The sequence below is a fragment of the Alligator mississippiensis genome, chromosome 3, assembly GCF_030867095.1.
Source record: "Alligator mississippiensis isolate rAllMis1 chromosome 3, rAllMis1, whole genome shotgun sequence".
NCBI lineage: Eukaryota > Metazoa > Chordata > Crocodylia > Alligatoridae > Alligator > Alligator mississippiensis.
In genome coordinates this window covers 91,766,502-91,779,912 of record NC_081826.1, presented here as the reverse complement: position 1 = coordinate 91,779,912, position 13,411 = coordinate 91,766,502, and the positions used below count along the sequence as shown (strand labels likewise).

Sequence of the window (13,411 nt, the reverse complement as noted above, 5' to 3'; positions counted from 1 at the left end):
TAGGGCATGCTATGATGTCCGCCAGCTCTTGTAAGACTCTTGGGTACAATCCATCTGGGCCCGTAGACTTATGGATGTCAAGCCTCTCAAGGTATTCTCTCACTTGATCTATGTCAATTTTGGGCCCATCTCCTGAGCCCTGGATGCTTTGCACCCTGCCTGGCAGTCTGACCCTTTTGGGTGGCTGGAAAACTAGCACAAAGTAATCATTTAGGAGACTGGCCTTTTCTTGGGTGTCAGACATCAGCTGCCCCATTTGATCTTGCAGGGGTCCAGTGTTGCTTTTGTTCTTCCTCTGGCTTCCCACATATCTGAAGAATGACTTTTTGTTATCCTTGATTCCAGTGGCTAGCTTGAGTTCTGTTACTGCTTTGGCTTTTCTGGACCATTCCCTACAGGTGCGGGTTAGCACCGAGTAATCCTCCTTGGTGATGATTCCAGTTTTCCATCATTTCAATTTCTCTTCCTTTCATTTTCTTTGGCCCCTGGCAAACATTAATTTAAAGATGCGACAGGCTTTGATCCCAGGTCCCAAGAATCATGTTTCCTGCAATGCAACACATGCCTGGCAGGATGCATGATTTTGGGGATCAGCTCTCAGTTGCATGCTAATGTCCCAGTCAAGCCCAGGAATGCAGTTTTGGTCCCCACATGCACCAACAATTTGAAAGTTAGGCATGGTGCAGCTCAGCTCTGTAACTGTTGGATGGGTGGGGGAGAGCTTGGGGAGTGAAAGGGAAGTTCCTCAGTCATCTTGGGCTCTTTCAGACTCCTGAGCAATGCTGTCCCAGTTCAGGCTGCCCATTCTTCCTGCTGACACTTAACTGATTGTCAACATGTGGACCCAGAAGCCCAGGGTCTCAAACTGGGCTGATGCTGTGCCCCTTCTGATTGGATAATCATTGATTGTTGGCATGAGGAAGGGCATAATACACACTGCCACAAATATGTGGAACATCTTTGTGATTGGTTTGCCATTTTATACGGCGGTAAATTGACTGAATGGTAATTGAGACATAAATGCAATGTCTGCCAGGGGCCTTTGACTCTGATTTTGGTGAATCTGACTCATGTTTTGTATTTCAAAATCTGAAGATTTGGTTTTGTGCTTGTTTGGGCCTCTTGTGTACCTGTTTTCACCTAAAGATCAGGTTGCTAGACAGAAGTCAGAAGCTGTACCTGCATATAATTAAGGAGAGAAAATATGTGCCACCTTTTCCTCTGGCTCCTTTTGTTGGAACACATTCCTATCTGACATGCATTGAGCTCCTACCCTCTCTTCTTTCAAGGAGCTTCTAATCCACTTCCTGTTCTGTGAAACCTTCTAAGTGCAGTGATTACACCTTTCTTTTTTCGTTTCTGTTCTTGTTGTTCTGCACCCACTCATGCTTCTAAGCTGCAAGCTGCTTGTACTAAGAATTTTGTTCTTTCTGAGAGATTTGTCCTGTGCCAAGAGTCATATGCACTTAATAGAACAACTGGATAATAGTATTTTTATATAAGTGGTTGAAAATGAAAGAGCTACAGTTCAAAATAGTTTTAAATTGATTTATAGAGGCAGCTTGTATTTATAATCCTTTACATTTTTTAAGGATCTTTTAATTTTTGTATTTAATACCACATATTTTGCATGTCAAACGCATGCAGAACTTGGGGTGAGTTGAGACTAACTTGATGTCGTTTCATAGTTTCATAGTTGGTAGGGTCAGAAGGGACCCGAGCAGATCATCAAGTCTGACCCCCTGCCATGGCAGGAAAGAGTACTGGGGTCAAATGACCCTGGCAAGGTGTTCATCCAGACTCCTCTTAAAGACCCCCAGGGTTGGAGCCAGCACCACTTCTCTTGGAAGTTGGTTCCAGATCCTAGCTGCCCTGACTGTAAAGTAACACCTCCTAATATCTAGCCTGAATCTACCCTCTGCCAGCTTGTGACCATTATTTCTTGCCACTCCTGGCAGTGGGGCTGTCCAACTTCTGAGTGGCTAGGGGCTACAAGCCCCCTGGTCACATATCACATGGGCTATGTGCCCCAGACCTGCATGTCATATGTGCTATAGGCCAAGCCATGGCAGCAGCTCCATGGTGCACCATGTGGGCACCCACCCACCCTCTGCAGTGCACTGGCATCCTTGTACTGAGTGGTGTCCCTGGGTCCCCTGGCTGTGGGCTCCCTCAGCCATGTGCTACTGTACTACTCTGCCCTGCCAATGGGGGGGGGGGGGAGGGGGGGGAGGGGCAGGCTGCAGAAGCTAGAGGAGGAGGTAGAGCTGGGAGATTCCAGCAACAGTAGGTATTTCAGCAATAATACATCTGGGTGATTCCAGTAGGAGAGTGATGAAGGGAGAGGTGCTTGGTCTGGGAGCCTGGTGGCCATAGGTTAACCCCTCAGTGGCTGCATACAGCTGGCCACCAGTTGGACAGCCCTTGTATAAATAAATGAGCAGCTTTTTAAATCTCCCACTGTATTTTTACAGGCATTTTATTTTCTTTTATCTGGACTTCAGAGCAAAAACAGCGTCATTCGAGTTAGATAAAGGGCAAAATTATTGTCCATAACCCACAATCCCCATTCCTGTTGCAAATCATCTTGGCCCAGTTACAGATGAAGTGTGAAATGTTTCAAATGAATAGTTGTTCACAGTTGAAGTAGCGTGCCAAATTGAGGCTGTGAAATGGAGAAGAGAGGGGGAAACAGTTTTAACTGTACAAGTTCAGAAGTCTTCTAATATCTTAACTTTATTGGAACTGTCCCTTCAAATTCTGTAATTCTGGTGTCTTTATAAACTGATTTCTTGATGGTATCTGCTACTTTTTTAGATATATCAAAAGTTTACAAAATATTTTAATAACTATATTTTCTTGTTTAAGTAACTGTTTTTGAGAGGGACTTCTTGAGTAGTTGAATACAAAGTAGTACCCTTTTTTATGAAAGCCGAGTTGAATGAAATGCACTTCTTCAAAATCTCTTTTATGAAGAAAATAGAAAAGTTATAATGTATGCATTTTAATATGAGTGAAAAATCTGCCTGTGGATTGTTTTTTAAAGTGTAATGCAAATGTAAATCTGTTTTTTAACGTTAGAAGTGTTGGAGATATTGTAATGGATGCTTCAACAGATGTCCAGGCTTGATTAAACAATTTTATATTTAATATTCAAGCAAAAATGGCATAGTTTGTCTTCCTTGTGAAAAATTTATAAAGTTGCCATTTTTCTTTGACTCTGGTGGTTTGTAGGCTTGTACATCCCAAGGTACTTCTTTGAGCCATGTTCTGATTTCAGCAGCACAGTTGTAAATCCATAGGGTCTATCTCATTTCCTTGAGGTGCCTTTATACTACACCTGATAGTATTAAAAGGCATTAAAATGGGTGTCACACAAGTACAAAAGAGAATGTAGCCCATTAAGCTTATTGGGCTGAGAAATGGAAACATCCTAATAACTGAGCAACATGTGCATGCCTACAGTGTTACTGAGATGCTTTCTAGTGTAGGATGGGTAGTGAGGCATGTCTCCCTTCTCGGTAATGGCATTTAGGTTTACACCTCACCTTCTCCACTCTTGCCTGTTTTAGTGGCTCTGAGACTACTTGCAGTATACAGATCCTTCAGTAGAATGAATCAACCTCTAGTCTATCTTTATTCTTTTGACTCAAGAGTAAAACTCATCTGTCTATGGGAGAGAACCAGGTAGCCCTTGAGAAAGCTCTTGTTGGAGTTTCTCCTATAGTCTTTCAGGACTAACACAAACTTCATCACCTTCCACTCTAAGTACAAAAACTACTTTGACTTGCTTTCTTTTAATATACTTAGCTGCATGTACTTTTTCTTTTAAAACACATACACGCATCAAAACCAAAACTACCAAAACAAAGTAGTACACTCCCATTAAGTTCACTCTGAGATCATAGGGTCAGAGAAAAACAAACATCGTAAACAGATATTAGTCACGTCACTTACCATGCACTGCTGGAAGGTGTTGAGAAATTATAGTGAAGAAAACGCTGAGAATATAGGAGAAGATAGTGCAGCAGTGTGCTTAAATGAGATAGTGCTTAGTTTGTGTTGACTGATTATTATAGTTCAATCAGAAATTCCATTTTTTCTTATGATGGGAGATGAGAGTAAATCACTGTTGGTTTCCAGGTTTCATGGCTAACATTCAGTGCTAAGTCTTTACAAGACCTATGCAAATTATGCACAACCTTAGTTCATATTTAAACTGTATCCACAAATGAGTACCGGTTTGCTCAAATTTATCATCTCAAATTTGTATGAAAATTACTGTGATGAAAATGTATTTTCTTTACCTAGCTACCTGCAAGTTTGCCCTGCTGTGCTTGAAGATCTGTTTACTTGCTGGAATAGATCACTTGCTACAAATCAAGAGATAATTTTCCTTTGTTTAAGATTCCTCATGTGGTCCAGAGGCTAGATCTTGCTTAATAGAAGTCATTTTCATTAAGATACTGAGAGGGAAGTCTCAGCATTTTAATTGTTCTCTAAGTCATTCGTAATGATGTAGTAGGGAGTGGGAATTTTAAAAAAGAGCTTCTGCTTTTCTTCAAGTCTGACAGGATGTGATCTAATACACTGATTTCTGCACTTCACCTATTATGGGACCTGTAGGTAATTTTTGTACAAATATGTGCAAGTGCTGTATTACTCTTCTTTTAGAACTTTTGTTATATCAAGGAGTCATGTCTCCTCTCCAAATCTGATACTTTTGTGGGTAGACACATATTCTTTGCATTAGGCACATCAGTCAGGGTGTGACTACAGCACAATAAAATGTTTTTACCTATGTGTCTCTCTTGATTTTTTTGTTTTAAATGTAAATCATTGCTATTTTTAGATGAACCATTTGATATATATTGCCAGTTGATGCCACAGTATAAATGTGGCAGTACAATTCCTTTTAATATACAGTAAATTATTTCTGTGTTAGCTGTAAAGGATGATTATAGTGTTTTCTGAGACGGGCATCTTTCTTATTTAAAATGTACTGTATTTCACAGTGTATAGGTTGACTCCAGTTTTCCAATGTGAAAAGTTAGGGTTTTCATAGGCACAGTGTATAAGTTGACCCACATTTTATTCAGGCCCAGGTAGTGCTGCTTGCAGGGGATGGGGTTGTGCTAGCCAAGTGCTGAGCCCAGTCCTGCTCATAGGGGATAGGGCCAAGCTTCATGCTTAAGCTGGCACAGCCCCACCCCCAGTGAGTGGTGCTGTCTGGACTGTGCCAGCTGAGCACTGAGCCTAGCCCCATCTACTGCGAGAAGTGCTGCCAAGCCCAGCCCCATCCCCTGTGAGTGGCACTGGGCTCAGCGTTTGGCTGGTGGGGCCGGGCTTGGCACTCAGCAGTGCTGCTCACAGCAGACAGGGCCAGGATAGTACACCCCCATGCCCTGTGAACCTGGCACCACTCAGAGGGGATGGGACCACGTGAAATGAGCGCCAAGCCCCGTGCCGTCACAGGGAATGGGGGCGGGGCTGCACTCAGCAGTGCCACTCACAGTGGACAGGACCAGGCTTGGTGCTCAGCTGGTGAGGCCCAGGCACTGCCACTTGTAGAGATGGGGCTGCACCAGCTGAGTGCCAAGCCTGGCCCCGTCCCTGTCCCCTGCAAGCAGTGCTGGGCTCGGTGCTTGGCTGGCATGGCCCTATTTCCTGTGATCAGCATTGCCTAGGCTGCGCCAGCTGAGCACCAAACCCAGCACCACTCACAGGGGATGGTGATATGGTATATAAGTTGAGGTTGAACTTTAAGAGTTAAAAATTGGGCTTCATACCTCGACTTATACACTGTGAAATACAGTAAGTCAAAATGAGAAAAAGCCAGAGACTGCTATGATAAATGTATCTCATTCTCTTTTCCCTGTTCTTTGGTAATTTGTTTTAAATAATGTCAAACTTTATAAACATTGACCCATGAAATGATCTACATCTGTAAATTTTCTCATTAATCTTCATATCTAATGAAGGTTGGGACCAGACTAGACTGTCCTTCATTGTGGTTCATCAAAGACCTTCCCAGTGTCTGGGGAAACTTGCGAAGGCATGGTAGTTCCTCCTGGAGCTCCATGTAATGCTGAGTCAGTTCCTTGCACCTTTTTCTCACCTCCACAGTATATCTGAAACAATTGTTAGGCATATTCCAGCTCCTAGTGAAGGAATGATATGCTACATTGTGACATCAGTGAGATGAAATTTAATAAAGGATAAGTGTAAGTATAAAGTTTAAAGATTATGTTTAGAAAGGAAAAATAACCTATAGAAATACAAAATAGGGATTAACTATTTAGTAGAAGTAATGATGAAATATTGATCTATGGGTTACAGTGGTTTACAAATTCAACATGGGATGCAATTACAAAAAGGCTAATATCAAATTATTAATGGACATTAACATAAGGTTGTATGCAAGACACAGGAGATAATTATTCTACTGTACTTGATGCTGGAGAGACCGCAGCTGGAGATCTGTGTCAGTTTTAGGCATTATGCTTTAAGAAAGATATAGGCAAATTGAAAAGTCCAGAGGAGAGCAAAAAGAATCATAGGGGTATTAGAATACTCTGTCTGTGGCCCCTGGCAGAAATTATACTTCACTTAAGATATGATTAGCCAGTTAATCACACCTTAAGTAGTAACCCAGCCACACATTCATGGAATTAATAGCCCAGTAAAACAGGGAATAAGCCAGAAATTTATTACACAAAATATGTGCAATAAGCTTTGTGGCTGGTTCATCACACCTTAAATTGAATGTATCGCCAGAATCAGCTTTTCAGGGCCATCAGCCTCTGCAGTGTCAGAGTCAAGGGATCCAATGCACCCCTGAAGCTGGGAGCCCTGATCAGCTGACTGCCACTACCAGCCTCAGGGGTGCATCAAAACCCTTTTCTCTCGTTCACCTTCAAGCCTGGGAGTGCTGATTATCTGACTGCTGCTCCCAGCACTTGGTTTGCTACTAACCAGTACTGGGGGAGCCCTGGGTTCCCTGCGCACTGGCAATAGGGCATGATTGGGATCTGATCCCAGATCCCACAATCATACCTCCCGCTATGCACATATGGCATGGTAGAAACTAGAAAGCACACTTGTTGGGATTGAAATCAGATCCCACTGCACCTTTAATTGAACATCTGCCACGGGCCTATGAGAAAAGTTGAAGGATTTGTGTTTAGCAAAGAAAAGTGAGGACTGAAAGTGGGATATATAATTATATGTAAAAAGCTGTTATCAAGATCATGGTGATTAATTGTGCTCCATGTCCATGGAGGATAAGAGAAGAAGCAATTGACTTAATTTACAGCAAGGGAAATCTAGGGTAGATATTCAGAAAGACTTTCTAATTGTATGGATAGTTAAGTACTGGAACAGATTACCAAGGGAGATTGTGGCAGCCCTGACATTTTGATTAAAAAAAAAAAGTTAGATAAACTTCTGTCAGAAATGTTATTAGGTCTACTTGATCCTTTCTCAGATCTAGGGAATGAGCTGAACGATCTCTTGAACCTTTCTAGCCTTACATTTATATTGTTTTATTTGCCTTCATATTGCAGAATAATATTTCTTCTTTCATTCTTTGCATAACAACCAGCCCCCTATGAAAATACAAAACTCTCTTGCTTCTAAAACAAAAATGCACTGTGCTTAAATGCTTTACTTGCTACTGGTACATGGTATTTTCCCAGTAGAGCAGCAGATTAAAGAGAATCAACATATTTTTAAGGATATTATTAGTATGCAGAAGAAGGTGGAATGATGATCCATGAGAAGACTCTCCACAGATTTCACTATTTTTCTGCAGTAGAATAGGTAAAATGTTAGGTGTGCTAAAAATACATTGCCCTTTTGAGAGTTTCCATGGATGTCAGGGGTTTCCACGGATGTCAAGAATTTTCATGAACACAATATTAAGCCTATTAAGGGCATCTTGAATTGTTTATAATGAGGGAACAAGAATGAATTTAAAACACTGGCTTTGATTGATTATGTTAGTAGTAGGGAGAGAAGAAAGCATATGCAAAATAGTGAATCTCACATTCACCAAATCATCCATTCTCCACCTGCTTATTTATCACTATTTCTTTGCTAAAATTCATCAGAAGAGGAGGAGGGGTACATTGTAGAGGTGTATGAGAGAAGAAGAGAAATGAAAAGCAAGAAAAAAATCACAATTAATTGCAAGAGAAAACACAATCCAGAAAATTGGGGAATCTTATATATAAAACCTATTTAAAACTCCAGGAATTTTGGCTGTAATTAACTTTATTATAGGCTTTCTTTAGTGGGTTTTTATTTTGAATGTAATCTTAACTGAAAGTAAAGTGAAACTAGCTCATAAATTGGTATACTCCTTGGCTAAAGAAGAATATTGCTCTTTTCCAGTGTTGCCTCCAAAGGAAAAAAGAGTGCAGCAGCAATATATTGGGTCAGGATCGTAAAAGAAAAGGTGATTGTATTCTACATTGCATCCAAACAACTTTGATTGCTTTTGGTCTGTCTTATTCAAGGCCATACCCTCACCTTTGCTACAAGGCATGGAGGGAAATAAACCAGTGCTATATCAGGCTGGAAAAATTATGGAGGGTTGGGGGCAGAGAGAAGAAGCTGTGAGGCATTCTGTCTCTCTCCCCAGAGATGGCAGAAATCTTGCATACAAGCACAATATGGTAGGACTTCTATGGGCTTTTTAGGTGAAGTGGGGAATGGCCAGCTAGAAAAAGAAAACAAAGTGATGGGCTGAACGCATTTTTAACAATGGACTCAAGCAGTCATGTATCCTTCTTGGTTTATAATTTATAATTAAACCCATGTTTGGGATGCACATACTTACAGAGTGGCAAGGAAAAAGACTAGAAATCCATGATATACTTTTTCCTTTAAAAAACACTGTTTATGATTATAACAAAAAGTGTTAATATGATGAGGCAGCACCATTTGCCAGACCAATTGATATTAAATGCACTTTGTAGGAAACATTAGTCCTTTATAGTTGGAAAATGTAAGATAGCAGATTTGTATATTTCTCATATAATATGACATGAAGATTCATTTTAAGGATATTTTTTGGAATTATTATATTAAGGAATCCAGAGTTCTCCATTCCTTAATGTTTGCTGCAGTCGGGACCATTCTGCTTACAAAATACTTCAGACAGGAATTAATAAAGGCTCAGCATAGTCATAAGTCTTCTAAGGCTTCTGTTTCTGAGCTTGTGGAATGGAGGGGGAGGCATATAGCACAGCAGCAGGTGGGAGAACTGAAGGCAGACTGATTCTGAAGCACAAAAACAAGCCACGACAGATCTGTTGGTTCTATGAGCATAAGCCTCAAGATTTACAAATTGTCCTGTAAATGATAGGATTGTCAGAGGGTCCTGCAGCGACCCTTTCTGCATTGCTACAAACCACTTCTGTGAAATGAATAATCTGTTAAAAATAACAGAGCTATCAATGTGAATTCCCCCTGCCCAGTTTTTTTTTTTTCTGTAGAAAGGGATGAAAGGACTTTAAATTACAATTTGGGGGCAGAATCAGGTAAATAAGGGCAAGGTGAGTTGTGGGGAGGGGCTGAAGGGAACAGAGATAAACAGGAACCTGTGGGAGGGAACATGAAAACCGAAGAAAAGTGGAAGAGAATGGAGAAAACAGGGACTTGAAGGGCCTCTAACCATTAGATTCTTTACAGAGGGTTGTTCAGAGATTTGGAGTGTTAAATGTACATGGTTTCCATACTGTCCCCCCATATTGGATAACCCCTTGTTTGAGCTGGTCCTCCATTCTCTCTTTATCAGGTAAGGTATTAGTAGTACCCATTTCAGATTATTGACTTTCCAGTAGGGCAGATTTGATTTGCAAACCTGAGGCCTCACATTATGTTTTAGCTTAAAAAAGGTAAAGAAGTGCAAACAAATTCCTACCACTCAGCAGCCTCTGCTCACCCAGGGTCTCCAATTCTGTTACTGTACCTAGATTACAGGTAATCTTGTGGGTAGGCTACTGATAAGAGGCAGAAACAGGTCTACAGCCTAACCTTCTATTTGCTTGCACTTGGGACAGACATTTAAAAAGCCTGAGCCTGAATTGATTCAATCTTTGCAGGTTAGTTTAACCTGGCTAGGCTAAATCACTTTGTAACTGAACAGACATCCCAGACATACAGGCACATGCATACAGTGGCTCAGGCTAGAAGCTGGGTAGAGCTAGAGAAGCCCTCCCTTTCCTTCCACGGTACTGAGCTGAAGGGGATTGTGGCCAGGCAGGGAATTGATAAGTATTTATCACACCTAACTTAGTGTTTATCACCCCATTAAGAAAACAACAGAGGGACATTACCAGCGACCTGTTAATTCTGCCTGTTGTTTCTGTCTGTTGATTCATCAGAGACCATTGCCAGCATGTAGTATGCTAGCTAATACACAGACACTTACTCAGCAAGGCGGAAGTGAAGGGGGAATTCCTGCTTAGCAGGGAGTGGTGAAGGGGAGTGGGAAGAGCTGCAGCCAGGGAGGAGAGGGGAGGGGCCAGCCCTGCTGTGGAGCAGAGAGCTTTGCCCAGCCCAAAGAGCATGCTGGGATGCTAGGGGAGCCTGGTGTATCTTAAACTGGAGAGGGGTCTGGGACAAACATTGCATAAACCAGTTTGACCCAAATCAGTTAAGTCTGTTACTACATTCAAACCAGTTTCAGCAATTTTCAAACTGGTTTATGTGGACTGAACATCTGTTCTGTCACAGGTTTAAACCAGTTTCTGATCACTTAAACCAGTTTATGTGTAATGTCTGTCCCCAGCCTAAAACATAAAAGCAAACATTTATCCCAAAGTCTAACTGGTTACCTGTGACAGCACAACATAAATTCACACCTATGCTGGCTGTAGAGAGGTGGGAGGAGGGTGGCACAGATTGGCAGCAGGTCTTCTTGAACTTACTGAGTTCTCCACATTTTCCTCCAGCCTATACCCAATATTTATAGATAGCTGGTTCTAATATTCTAATAAATATCTCTGATTGGTTTTATTTAAATTTCTTTGTTTCACTGAAACTTTGGGAACAGAACTGAAACAGATTTCATAGACATTTGGGCTGGCAGGGACCTCGCAAAATCATCCGGTCTAGCCCCCTGCCCAAGGTGCAGGAAGTTGGTTGAGGTCATATGATCCCAGCAAGATAGGCATCCAAGTGTTTCTTGAAGGTGTCCAGAGTAGGTGCTTGCACCACTTCTAGGGGGAGTCTATTCCAGACTCTGGGACTCGGACAATAAAGAAGTTTTTCCTTATGTATAGCCTAAAATGGTCTTCCAGGAGTTCGTGACCGCTAGACCTTGTCTTCCCTTGGGGTGCTCTGGTGAACAGACGTTCTCCCAGATCTCTTTTGGCTTTGGAAGTTGTCAATTAGTTGGGATTTATATTCTAGGGAAACTAAAAAGGAGGGTTTCTTATCTCCTTTCTTTCCCCAATGTGGAATGCTGTTCAACACTTGGCTGTTTCTTCTTTAATTTATGGTCTTCTCTGACAAGGCTGCTTTGTGTTTATAAATTAAGCATCTTAACAAAATATATCTGTTATAGTGAAATAACATCTAATACATTTGGTTACATCAATCACTACTACTATTATTTTAAGATTAAGCTATGATATACTGGATTTGGATTATTTAATTTATAGTATTCCCTTATAATATCTTCTTTCAGGCCTTGTGCCCTGTTTAATTGTGTTTAGTTAGACATGCGGATGGCTGCAAAAGTTCACTCTATGGTCACTCAGAAACAGGTTTTGAGGCCTTGTGCTTAGCCATACATCTGCAGTCTGGCCTAGGCTCCTTGAAAATGTTCAAGGCTGGCACCAGGGTGCAGTGAAAGGAACAGAGATAAATAGGAACCTGGGATAGGGAACATGAGAACAGAAGAGAACTAGAAGAGGCTGGAGAAAACAGGGACTGTAATCTAACAGCTAGATTAAACTCTCATAGACTCCAGTGCTATCAATCCTGAATCTCAGCAGTGCTTTGTTCCCTGGCAAACAGTTGTGAAACCCATTTGAAAGGTGCCCCCATTCTGTATCTGCTGAAGACCATTGTGGGAGGTTGAGTATGGTTTCAAATCACTGATTTTTGTTTTCAGTTTTTTTTAATTTAAAAATGCTGGCAACAAATTCTATAGACTCTTAAATTTGCAAGGTCAAGTACTCACAAATTAAGACTGCTTAATTTTGTTCTTTTATATGTGTGAATCATGATGCAGCTTTTAATTAGATGATCTTGTGCCCATTTTTCTCCCCACAAGACCTCAGCATAGTAGCCTTTCTTTGGACATCAGTGTTGTATAGTAAAAGATGCTTTTTTCTGTAGGACCTGTTCCTCGTTTGTTGTAGAAGATGATGTCCAATGAATAAGGTAAGGAATTGCAGGTTGAGAAAGGATGGTCTTGTGATTAAACTAGTTAAATGTCACAGTGAAGAACTGGATTCTGTCCTTGGCTCTGCCACAGTCCCTATGTGATGCTTGACTGCTAATTGCATTGTTTCTTTTCTGGGTGTTCAGTTTCTGACGACTTTGGATCAGATCTGCAGAAATGCTGAGCGCTACCAGTTACAACTGAGGATAGTTTATTGTGAAATACCCTGAATATATGAAACATAGTGCAGTGCTAAGTACTTTGAAAAATCTAGCCATAAGCTTCTCAAAATGTGCTGTCTAAAGCTAGTTGACATTTTTGATGTGCTTGACTTCCTTGTATCAAATAGGTATAATGTCATCTTTCCCTCTCACAGCTATGAAGATAAGTTTTTTAATTAGGAAAGAAACTAAGATAATGACAACATTACTTCTGGCATTAGAATTCTGGTAGAAAGTACTTTGCCTTGAAGTGCAAGTATTTTGGCTTATAAGCAAGTATTTTAACTTATTATTCATTGGTGATGTAAAAAAGTGAGTATTTTTAACTTGGATTTAAGCAAAAAGAGGGTTTGTTTGCATGTTTCATACATAGGAAGAACCCTGGGAAGAATCCTGGGTAGATTGAATGGCATGTGGTTGGATGCATTGCTCTGGGTAAATGTTGTAGGGCTCTGAAAATAAGCACCAAATTCTGGAACCCACAAAAGACAGTTAAGAAGGCTTATAATAGGAAATTATGTCTGATGTGAATTCAAACCACTTTTGTTCTAGGGGGGGAGGTGGGACATTTGAGGAGGAAAAGCCTACTCATACTGATTTTTTTTTCTGTAATATTAGTTCACCCACTTCCCAACTTGTAGGGTGCTTACAAACACAGCTGACATGTCAGTTCAATAAAAAAAAAATCTTGTTTAACTTCCTTGAAAAATTTTTAGGCAAAAATTGCTGAGGACAAAAAAATGATAGCGAGCATGTGGACAGCCATAGAGTTGTTTTGTTTTTTTTTCTG

The 13,411-nt window shown here is 40.9% G+C and overlaps 1 protein-coding gene across 5 annotated transcripts in view; it reads left to right on the top strand.

Annotated features, from left to right (window-relative positions):
* DLGAP1 (DLG associated protein 1) overlaps positions 1-13,411 on the top strand; it is a 735,970-nt gene that overhangs the window by 95,931 nt on the left and 626,628 nt on the right. Inside the window, exon 2 of one of the 5 annotated variants that reach the window (XM_059724195.1) lies at positions 12,355-12,399. The exons of the other annotated variants lie outside the window; for them this stretch is intronic. The gene's annotated coding sequence lies outside the window, so the exon portion shown is untranslated. The remainder of the gene's footprint in view (positions 1-12,354; positions 12,400-13,411) is intronic. 5 annotated transcript variants of the gene reach the window in all.